The sequence below is a fragment of the Crinia signifera genome, chromosome 6 (genome assembly GCF_055691185.1).
Source record: "Crinia signifera chromosome 6, ASM5569118v1, whole genome shotgun sequence".
NCBI lineage: Eukaryota > Metazoa > Chordata > Amphibia > Anura > Myobatrachidae > Crinia > Crinia signifera.
Genome location: NC_139222.1, coordinates 252,229,338 through 252,241,884, shown reverse-complemented (window position 1 = coordinate 252,241,884; position 12,547 = coordinate 252,229,338). Strand labels below are relative to the sequence as shown.

General features: G+C 42.8%; 1 long non-coding RNA gene across 1 annotated transcript in view; it reads right to left on the bottom strand.

Annotated features, from left to right (window-relative positions):
- Positions 1-213: 213 nt before the first annotated feature.
- The window catches only part of LOC146009198 (uncharacterized), an 83,920-nt gene continuing 71,586 nt past the window's right edge, over positions 214-12,547 (bottom strand). The window contains exons 3-4 of the long non-coding RNA XR_014444622.1: positions 12,460-12,539; positions 214-455 (exon numbers count right to left, since the gene is read on the bottom strand). This is a non-coding gene — a long non-coding RNA (uncharacterized LOC146009198). The remainder of the gene's footprint in view (positions 456-12,459; positions 12,540-12,547) is intronic.

The following is a 12,547-nucleotide window of genomic DNA, read 5'->3' as shown; positions in this document are numbered from 1 at the left end:
CCGTGACAAATAGTGAGGATCAACATCGCTTGTTAAAAAGGTGGACTCTCCTGGATCTAAAGGTCACTCAAAAATCCGGTAAAGTGCACTTACCTGTGACCCATTGTACCCAAATATCCCCTTGTTCCCCTGGGCCATTCCACACTCTATTCACTTCCCTGTGGCGTGATTTTAATACAAGCTTTTTATTGTGTACCCATTGTGCATCTATTGTATATTGCTTATATATTTGTTATTTATTGTAGTAAAATATTATACATTTTTTCATCCAACTGGTTTAAATTTATTAAGCGCTGCTCACATGCCCTGTGCGTGATTGTTTGCTTGCTTTTTCTCCAGGTGGGGATTGACTACCCCCCCATTTTGAGCAGCTGCTTTACCTAGAATCACAGCTACTGCCATAGCGCCTGATATCTTTTCCTTGTGAAGAATTTCCCTATGGCTGTAGAGTAATCCTGTAGAAATAATAAAACAGCAATATATACCAAAAGTATATTAGGCGCAAAAGAATAAGTTAATAAATTTGAGTTATGGATTAACTATTAATCAAAATACCACAGCATCAACAGATTAATATGGTACTTGTTTCCTATCTGGGCGCCCATCGCGGGCATCGCGTGTACATCGCATGCCATTATAATGACATGCGATGCGACCGACGCGATTACCGCGATTTTACATAGGGAACAATGTTAAATGTCCCAATTGACCCGATTTCACATAGGGAACAATGTTAAATGTCCCAATTGACCCGATTTCACATAGGGAACAATGTTAAATGGCCCCCCCCCCAATTGTTAACGCCACTCCACGATCAACGTCAACCCGAAGCGTGGCGAGCGCAGCGAGCCCGCGAGGGGCGGCGGTACGCGTCCTCCGACCTTTTCATACCCCTACTATCCACTAGGGCGTGGAGTGAGAATAGAATAGTGTGGCGAGCGCAGCGAGCCACCGAGCCCGAAGCGTGGCGAGCGCAGCGAGCCCCGCGAGGGGACGCGGATACCTTCACAGGTATCCACATCCCCTTGCGGGCTTCACAGGTGTCCGCGTCCGCTCGCCACGCTTCGGGCTCGGTGGCTCGCTGTGCTCGCCACACTATTCTATTCTCACTCCACGCCCTAGTGGATAGTAGGGGTATGAAAAGGTCGGAGGACGCGTACCGCCGCCCCTCGCGGACTCGCTGCGCTCGCCACGCTTCGGGTTGACGTTGATCGTGGAGTGGCGTTAACAATTGGGGGGAGGGGGGCATTTAACATTGTTCCCTATGTGAAATCGGGTCAATTGGGACATTTAACATTGTTCCCTATGTGAAATCGGGTCAATTGGGACATTTAACATTGTTCCCTATGTAAAATCGCGGTAATCGCGTCGGTCGCATCGCATGCGTTTTTTTGTCAGCACGCGACGCGACCGACGTGATTTTTTTGCTTGCGATGCCTACGATCAAAATCGTGGGCGCCCTACTAGGAAACAAGTACCATTAATATGCTGCTTAATATGCAAATACCAACATGAAAAAACTAGACAAAAATGAGAGTGCACTGTATTGATCTATAAATGATTTAATCAATATAATAATCAATTTAGAGACATTAAAAAGACATAGAAATAAAATACATAAGAAAAAATAAGAAGTTTTATCGGTACTCTTTACCTAGAAGGGCGCCCATCGCGGGCATCGCATGTACATCGCATGCCATTATAATGGCATGCGATGCCCACGATTTTACATAGAAAACCATGTTAAAATGTAAATCGCGTCGGTCGCATCGAATGCGGCCAAAAAAATCGCATGCGATGCGACCGACGCGATTACCGCGATTTTACATAGGGAACAATGTTAAATGGGTCAATTGACCCGATTTAACATAGGGAACAATGTTAAATGGCCCACAGACCCCAAATAGCCACCCTGGGCCCCCCCCAATTGTTAACGCCACCCCACGATCAACGTGAACCCGAAGCGTTGTGAGCGCAGCGAGCCCGCGAGGGGCGGCGGTACGCGTCCTACAACTTTTTCATACCCCCACTATCCACGTCGGCGTGGAGTTGAGAATAGATAGTGTGGCGAGCGCAGCGAGCCACCGAGCCCGAAGCGTGGCGAGCGGACGCGGATACCTGTGAAGCCCGCGAAGGGACGCGTATACCTGTGAAGGTATCCTCGTTCGCTCGCCACGCTTCGGGCTCGGTGGCTCGCTGCGCTCGTCACACTATCTATTCTCAACTCCACACCGACGTGGATAGTGGGGGTATGAAAAGGTCGGAGGACGCATACCGCCGCCCCTCGCGGGCTCGCTGCGCTCACCACGCTTCGGGTTCACGTTGATCATGGGTTGGCGTTAACAATTGGGGGGGGCACAGGGTGGCTATTTGGGGTCTGTGGGCCATTTAACATTGTTCCCAATGTTAAATCGGGTCAATTGACCCATTTAACATTGTTCCCTATGTAAAATCGCGGTAATCGCGTCGATCGCATCGCATACGATTTTTTGGTCGCATGCGATGCGACCGATGCGTTTTTTTTTACTTGCGATGCCCATGATCAAAATCGTGGGCGCCCTTCTAGGTAAAGAGTACCGTTTTACCCGATGCAATATAAAAGTGGATGCATAGAAGCTTTCTATGCATTAACAATGAAAGATTTTAGCAAATTTTGTGAAAAATTTAATCAGAACAGTTGTAAAACAAAGAAAAATAATCTACACCCACATGTATATAAGGCACTTAAAGAGCTAAAAGAGGATAGATCAGTCACAATCAAGGCCGCCTACAAAGGAGGCGGCGTAGTAATTCAAAATACAGAAGATTATGTAGCAGAAGCATACCGCCAATAATAAATAATAAAAAGTTTTATTCTATATTGACTGGTGACCCCACAGTTACCTTTTGTAAAGAACTTAAAGACCTTGAGCAGAACATTACAAGAAGATGCTATCTCCAAGAAAGATTATCACTATATATTTAATTCACATCCAGTAGTAACCACATATTATCACCTACCCAAAGTAGTCCCTCACGACACCTCCCGGGCGCCCAATAATTTCAGGTGTTGGGTCCCTAACCACTAATCTTTCTGCTTTTGTTGATTCACATTTACAAGATTTAGTTTTTGCACTTCGTTTACACATTAAAGACATAACACAATTTTTACAATGAATTATGCATGTCGAGTGGCAGTCAGACTATCTTCTAATAACTTGTTATGTTGAATCTTTATATTCTAATATACTACATGATACAGCATTACTTGGACACAGATAAAGATTTATTATACAATCTGTTAACTTTTATTTTCACTCATAAATATTTCACTTTTAACTGTGTTTTTTATTTACAGTCACTTGGTACTGCCATGGGCACCAGGTTTACCCCACGTTTTGCAAATCTATATATGGGCCACTTTGAAGACCAACTTGTGTGGCAAAGTCCATACCGGGCGAACCTGGTGCGCTAGGGCAGATACATAGACAATTTATTTTTTAATTGGAAAGGGGGCACTACACTAGCACTTGAATTCTTAGAATCACGTAACTCCAACACTTTTAGTTTGAAATTCACGTTCACCTTTAATCAACAACAAATTAATTTCTTGGACATAGCTATTACTATTAAAAATAATAGCATCACCACTGCCACATTTAAAAAGGATGTGGATAATGGTGGATATTTGAATTACCATAGTTGTCATTACAAACCATGGATAAATAATATTCCCAAAAATCAATCTTGTAGAATTAAAAGAAACTGCTCAGAGGACTCTCAGTTCCAACAATAAATGAAAGATGTCAGATGTATTCCTTGAACAAGGATATCCTGTGTGGCTCCTAAAAAAAGCAGAATTAGAAAGCATGAAAGTAGAGAGAACATCTCTCCTGACCCCCAAAATAGCTTTAAAACCCACCTTTCTTGATAGTCCATTGTTTATTTCAAAATCAACACACATTCAGAACAATTAAGAGACCTTGTAAAAAAGAACTATAGAATATTGAAATGCGACAACCTATTGGCAGCACATTTGGAGGAAGAACCTAAAATTATTTTCAAAAAGAACAAAACATTAAAAGACATTCTGTCACCCAGCCATTTTAGAAACGATAATAGAATAGAAAATAAGGAGTCTAAAAAATGTAAAGGATGCTATAAGTGCAAAAAAATCAAATGCATGACCTGCCCCCATATTAAAGAGCCTAATAATTGTTTCCAATCAACCCAGTTAGGGTCTTACTTCGATATTAAAAGTTATAATAAATTTTATAACCTGCGTTTGCGGATCTCAATATGTAGGCCGCACTATTCGTACACTCAATACTAGATTTCTCGAACATCAGAGAAATATAATAAAAGGAGTATTGAACCATTCATTATCTAAGCATGTTAAATTCAAACACAAAGGGTTATAAAAATACAAGGCATAGAACACATAGATAAAACATCCAGGGGTGGTGACCGTTATGACAGACTCTGCACTCAAGAAGTGTACTGGATATTTTGATTAGGTACTTTATTTCCAGCAGGTCTAAATGACAATATAGAGCTTAATAATATTTAAAAGTGTTATTGGAACTCATAGGTAATGCGGTACTTGTGTAGTTTCACAGCGCCAGCATGGCGCCGTGCTACTTTCGGGTGTATGCTCGCCACGAAATATGTCCAAAAAAGTAACTTAACTCCATGCCAACATGGATAGTTCATACCTCCACTATCCATGTTGGCATGGAGTTGATTTTAAATAGTGTGGCGAGCGTAGCGAGCCACCGAGCCTGCAGCGTGGGCGAGCGAAGTGAGCCCCGCAAGGGGACTCAGACGCACGGCCCATGCTGGCTCCGTGAAACTACAAAGGTACCGGTAATGCTTTTCTTCTTTTACCCTTATTGGGTGATATTTTGCTGTTCTCTTTTTCACCCTTATTGGGTGATACTTCACTGCTTTCCCTTACATGTGTATAGTCACAGATATTGTATTGGAGAGGGAAAAAAAATTCTGTCTCTATGGCCCTTATTCAGATCGGTGCGTACTTTCCCGAATTCCTACGGAGCGGTCCGCACGCCACGCTGTGCGGTGGCTTGCGGACATCGTCCGTAGAAACGCCCACCGGTCCTCCGCATTCGGGCGAAGTCACTCTTTAAGAACAGGGCGTGTTCACGGACGACATACAAACCATGCGTGTGCGGGGGAAACACTCAGATTCTGCACGGTCTGACAGCGTAAGCACGGTCTGACCGCGTATGCACGGCCTTACCGCATCAGAACGGACGGGAACCTGCCAGTACGCACCGATGCGGTGTACTTATGCACAAATCTCCACCACTCTTATCTGAATTCCCAAATGGATCACATGACACACTTAGGCAATTATCAAACCTCACTGAAAAGGGATTGTTTATCCTGGTCATCTATTATTTATCTAATTGATCATTAAACACTTACAACCACTTTACATTAACCCTATGCAATTTAAAATGCTATCTACCCTTTTGCAGCGTACATAAGTAAACATCAACATTTTATCAATTTTCATTATATTTATACTTATACTGTAAAATACTAAAATAACACACAGACAACTTCGTACTTAAACGTTAACTTTTATTTACCGAACATATAAAAAAAAACAAAAAAAAAAACATTCAATCGAGCAGGAGGTCGCAGAGGTCCTGCACATGGCCAGCCATTCGCATGAGGTCCTCCCGCAGCCTCATTAGGGCCCCTCGCACACCCTGGGCTGCTTCTAGGTAATCTGTGGGCATGAGAAAGGGGGTACAACATTAATTATGCTACTCAGGTACACCTTGTACAGTCAATCCTAAGTACCTACACCATGAGAAATCATACATACAAACAAATACTTAGCCAATCCTGTATCTAATGGCAGAAAATATATGATCATGATGCTGCTACCACACACAAACACACACACACACACACACACACACACACATACACAAACACACACACACATACACACATATACACACACACACACACACACATACACACACATACACATACATACACATACACACACACACACACACACACACTTGTGTGACTCATACATTTGACAATGTATATATCAAAATCACCACAACACTTAAGGATCACTCACACTTCTCCTGGCCAAACACTCCTCAATCTACTAGAAACCTACACCCACTACAACATGCCACATTTAGCCATACATATATACCTGCATGTTACTGCTTAATAGCTAAACTGCATGATAGATAGATAGATAGATAGATAGATAGATAGATAACACATTAAAAGGCTACCCTAGTCACTCTACCCTATTACTTCATGATTCCTTGTCACATTGCCAGACAGGCCAAAGTGCAGCACTAATCTGCTTCCATACACCAAACCATTTCTAAGTTCAATACATCCTACATAAGTCCTTTCAAAAATACATGGCAACAACACAGGACCACTGGGTACAGGGGGGCCAGGTGAACTGGACACTTGAGACTCCGTTAGAAATCTGGCCTGTCCATATTCCATTGATGTTTTGTTTGTCTCCTATACAAAGACCCTGCTTAAAGAAACACTCCTCACCTACATGAGCCTCCACATTGCACGGTTGCAGCATGGCCCTATAAGGCCAAAGTGTGTCTGTTGTTTTCCATTTGTTAGGACTACTCTTTACTCTATTATAGCAAAATGTCATCATCTTTGCCACATAACTAACTGTACCTAAGTTAGTCATGAGTCATTGCGTCTACTTACCCCTGCCAGACACCTCCACCGGCTCTTCTTGGAGGCGGTGGCAACTCCTCAAGGGGTAGGGCCTCTTGGTACACGGGGGGGGGGGGGGGGGGGGTCAGTGTCATTTGACATTGTAATCACTATACCAAGTACATATCCTAACCACATTATATATGTGTTATATATCACACATATAGTATATGGCATTTCTATGTGCTAAACACCCAACTAACCTCATGTAATCTTATTATTCAATAATGTGAAAATGAGCTCCTTCCTGTCATGCTACAGGTTGTGTTTGAAAAATGTCAGGCAGGAGCTGATTGGCTGGTTGTTTATCACTCTCCATTTTATCACTTTATGAAGCTTGATACATCTGGCCCTTAATGTTAATGATTAATGAATTGCGAAAAAACTTACACCGTTCAATTCGGCGTCTGAGCCGCTGTAGCAGCTCCAGCTGCCGCCTCCTTAGGTCGGACCATCGCCGCTCCAATTGGGCGACGGCCCTCCGCACATTGGTGTGGGCGAATATCCGTCGCCGGGCAGCAAGGTACGCCCGGCGCTTGTCTGCATTGGAGATGAAGGGGCTAGCACGCCCCAGCCTCCTCTCCATCACAGCCACCAGAGACAACAGCTCCGCGGTGCTGAAGGCTTGGGCTCTCTGGTAAGCTGCCATTTTAGGAGTGGCGTATGAGAAATTAGCATGTCCTGTGATTGGTTGGTAAGGTCACTATTTGGTATTAACTTTATTATCCAAATTGACATGGACATTGTGTATGCACCCAACCATCGGCGATAACATCGCACCGCCAAGCAACGCGTGCTATAGCTTGGCATCGCTTAGCTGTACTTCGCATTACTTACTGTATGCATTTATGTGTATGCGTACATTTATGAGAAAAAACACATACACATACTAGCACTTCTCCATTATATTGGACACCTGTCTGGTTGCCTGCCTGCCTGCCTGCCTACCTCCTACTGCTTATATATTTTGAACTAAACCCCCAAAATAAACTTATATATATGTGATCATAAAAATTACATCTCCAAAGAAAATAATCACACCCACATCCCACACATACATGGTGAAAAAAGTAAGAAATTCAATGTACTCACCAGACACGGATGATAAGCTCAGCTAAAAAAATAAATACATAAAATATGTTGTTAAATCTATGGACAATACGTGCAATATTGGCCTTAAACCAATACACCTCAAACCTAATACGTAGTGCTATTGCTATTGCCATTAAGAGGCCATGCTGCCTAATGTTTAATTAGGAGGACACTAAATTTAAATCAATGTCAACCTTGATGTGGATAATAGATCGGAATGAGGTTTGGTCTGGACAACATTCTGAAATGTACCTGAAGTATCTCATGGCCACAGAGTCCCGCAGCTGGTATCCGCGTCTGCTTTCAGGGTAGCGGGATGGGCGCATGGGTGGGTCTTGCGGCTCAGATGGAACCTCCCACTCATCAAAGGGTATCTCACGCCGCACAGCTATGTTGTGAAAACAAACACACAGGCCCACAATCCTCGACACCATTTCAGGCGCATACTGTAAGTCACCACCAGTGCGGTGGAGCACTCTAAATCGACCTTTCAACAGGCCAATTGAGCGCTCCACCACTTGCCTGGTGGCAACATGCGCCCTATTGAATGCCTCCTGTGGGCCTGGTTCTGGGGAGCTGTACGGCGTAAGTAGCCAGGGCGTACATGGGTAACCGGAGTCACCCAGAAAACACGCATCACGGCCTTCAAGCTCTTGGAGTCTTTGCCAAATCCCGGTTTGTCGGATAACATGAGAGTCATGGGCACTTCCGGGAAACTTCGAGTTGAAGGCGAGAATTTCCATGGATGGGCCACATACCACCATCACGTTCAGTGAGTGGAACAATTTTCGGTTCCTATAGATCTTCTCACTTCTTGATGGAGGCACAAATGGTACATGGGTGCCATCAACAGCCCCTATCACATTAGGGAAGCCAGCAATTTGATGGAATGCCTGCTGGCTTCGGTGAAGGGTCTCTTGGGCAAAAGACACGGCCATGAAATGCCCCTTGCGCCTAAACATGGCTGACGTCACACGCCTCAGGATTTGGCTGAAAGCCGGCTGAGATATTCCAGCAAGTACTGCCACTACTTGTTGGAAGGATCCCGAGGCGCAGAAATGCAACACCGCCAGCAGCTGAGTGTGAGGTGGAATTGCTGTCGTGAGCCCATGAAGAGGTTCTAGATCACTCTCAATTAAAGAGAGTATATCTAGAATGACATGTGTGGGTAACCTGTACCTAGTAAGTACCTCATCATCGGGCATCCCAAAGAGTGTCACCCGTGTGCGGAAGATTCTAGCACGTCCTGGCCTCCTTGGCCGACGAGTGGGGTGAGCCGCAAGTGCCCTTAGCCTATCACCCATATACTGCATCACTGCTTCAGCAACCTACGACAAAAGGTTTATAAATAACGAGACACCTATGCAAAGATTGGTCATGCTCAAACATTTGTCACATTTGATGCAACTATACGTACAATACAGGGGCGCCCAGTGTAGTCCCACAGATCCATAGTAATCTATAATGAAGTTACAATAATATTACCTCACCACACACCTTCTTAAAGACAAATGTATTTAAAACATGTCACAACTAAACACAAAGTAAGTATTACAGGTGTGATCAACTGATCAATAACTAAAATGAAACATTTCACATAATGCAGGGACATGTAGCTCACCATTATATGGGGCCACACCGGTTTAACATCTGTCAGTTAAATGGTGGGCAGGTAACATGTTTCTGTAATGCTAACAAGACTTTGCTGTACCAACAATCTGGACCATGCGAGTGCTTACCTTAGAACCTGGCCCAATACAGCTCTGGAGACAAATGCACCTAGCAGCAAGGCACTATTTATAGGCCTAGCACATGTGTAGTGCATGTCATCAGTGATCACTATTGCATGACTTCTGGGCCGGATTTGAAAATGGATTGGGTTACTTACTTTTTATGGACAATCTCAACAATAGCACAGTACTACTGAACACCCAACAGATAGCATTTAGGATTGCATAACGTTACAGGTGTCCATTACAAAAAATCTTTAAACAGGTCACCTAAATTATAGTTTGATGTTAGGCCAGGTTTTGCACAAGCGAGTTGCCGCTACTATGGGCGTGGCCTATGCGCCGCACACACACCACGGCGCTTTCCATTTTATTTTATAACTTCTGGTAATAAAATATTTTATTTCACCCCCAAATGTGTGGTTCAATTGATACATGTCGAAGTGACATGTGTATTTCTCTTATTAAGTTGTGTCCACTATTTGCTATTTAAAAGTGTGTGAAAACTGCAACATATATGTGTGTGTTTAGTAATGGACCATTTAAGCTGCAATGGTTCCAATTGAAGCAGTGACAAGCGTGTAATTAATGAGTAATGAGTAAAGGAGTGAATTGGATTGTGTTCAGCTGACATTACTTGTAGTGATTAGGCGTTCCGAATGCCTAGCGCATGAACGAGTGGTGTCCGCAAAGCAATACTTGCTTATGGACACCGCATATTTCTTGCCGTTTTGTTTGCGTGCATTCGGTGTGCTGTCCGAATGCACGCCTACGAAAAAAGTGCAATCCCCCGTGTCCGCCCATGTTTCCGCCCAGTTTAGCCCACTTTGAAAGTACGCCCCTGTGTAGTTCCGAATGACGCCCATAATACGCCCATATTTCCCGAGTGTTTGCGGTGCACATTTCTGTACAGTATTAGTGAGTACAAGTACGGAGACCATGCGTGGCACATGTGCATAGCGCTCCCCACGCATGCGCAGTAGGCTAAAAACCGCTATCCGAAAGTACGCGGAAATATACGCACCAACCAGAATAAGGCCCTATGTGAGACTCAAACTTGGGTTACTAATGATTGTTTTCTACTTGGTTCTTTTACCTACCTCAGGGCCATGAGCCTTGCATCTATATTGAATGTTAAAGTTTAGATAATTTAAAGCTATTATAAGGATTATCTGCCTGGTTTGGAATATAGATCATCATCATCTTTTCACGAATATTATTTACTTCATTAAAAATCTTGTGATTATCTATGCTTGTGAATTCATATAGGAAGTACTTGTTTCTCATTGCCTCCTCTTTTGCTTTATTTTAGGACTCTTATCATACCTGTTGTTTTCATACGAGCTATAAGGAGCATTATGAGTTTATATATATCTCGATTTGAACTAAAATTAATGGAGATAAGAATGACTAATATATATGTTATTCAAATTAATAGATGAATACAAATTATCTAAATTAATTAGTATCATATGCCCCATCACAGGATTTGAACCTGTGATGATGGCATATTCTTCTCTCCTGTTCCTTCTCTTTACCTCTGAGCCACAGGCTCTATATATGGATGAAACAAACTTTAGAATACTTGAAGTGAATTTCAAGCGATACAAATTAGAACAAACAACGTTCAATGTTGCTAATTAGGATTTACTCTGATCTATATGTGTATTTTATTCCCTTTTACGTGCATTTGATGATTATACATTAAAATTGAATGATGTCCACAGTTTAATGATTGAAATGTTTCTGTATTTATAAGACCGCACAAACACACTCACCTGTTTCAAAGCAAGCCTAGTATAACACACAGGTGCAGCATAATTAATGCTTTGTACTGATTGGGGAAACCACCTTTTTAAACAAGGACTCCAACATGATTTTCCCATCTTCTGAGGAAACCGTCAGTGTATGTAGATGGAGAAATGAATCAAGACAGGGAATTTCACCGTCCTTTATGACCCAGCTATCCCCCCAGCCTTTTAAAGTGGCCTGGACTGTATGGCTACATTGCTCCTGGATTAACTTCTCAAAGTGGCCATGCACAGTAAGAGACCTGTGGCGATCTTCACTGTCCACCTGATCGGGCACCGCCAGAGATTGACATCTACTCCATGTGCCGGTAAGAGGATAAGAGGCGGCTCAAGTGCGGCAGAGGTTGTTCCCGACGCCGGCTCTCACTACAACAGAGCCACGCCAGTTGAAGCGACTAGAAACCACCATTCACCATCCTACCTCCCCCTCCTGCCTGTGACACTATACACTCATAATGGGGAGATGCTCTGATCCTGGCTGACAGAGCCACATTGTCACATTATATCATTGGTACCATCAAAGCCCTAATTGAAAAGGAGTTTAATTGCTGCAATTTATAAAGGATCTGTTATGGATACAATGATTTAATTTGGAGCCATTCAAACCTGCAACAATGATCATATAAATTATTGGAAGCTCCCCACCTACAAATACAAAGATGCTAACTGGAATAAAGTGGCTAAGAGCACCAGAGAACTAACATAAATTAATGTATATCAATTGGTGTGGTTTAAATACTGGACATTTTATGTATATTATGTTTTTTATTATATTTTTTTATTTTATTATTGTAAATGTCATAATTGTTTCTTTTGAATGTCTCTAAATTGATTATTATATCGATTAAATAATTTACAGATCAATACAGTGTGCTCTCATTTTTGTCTGGAAATAATGAAAGATCATCCACATACAAAGCAAATGTATCCAACCGGTAGACCAATCTGAAGCCGATTTATAGCCTGGATGAGTTCAAGCCTGGATGAGGTCAATAATACAAGCTAACGGCTCTATGGCTAAAGCAAAGAGGACAGACGAGAGAGGACATCCCTGTCTAGTACCCCTAGTCAGTAAAAACTGAGAAGAAACATACCCATTAACAGAAACTCTGGCGGTTGACTGCTGATGTAACAGTTTAACTCCGCTCAAAAAAACTTGTCGGATCCCCAGACCCTGGACAC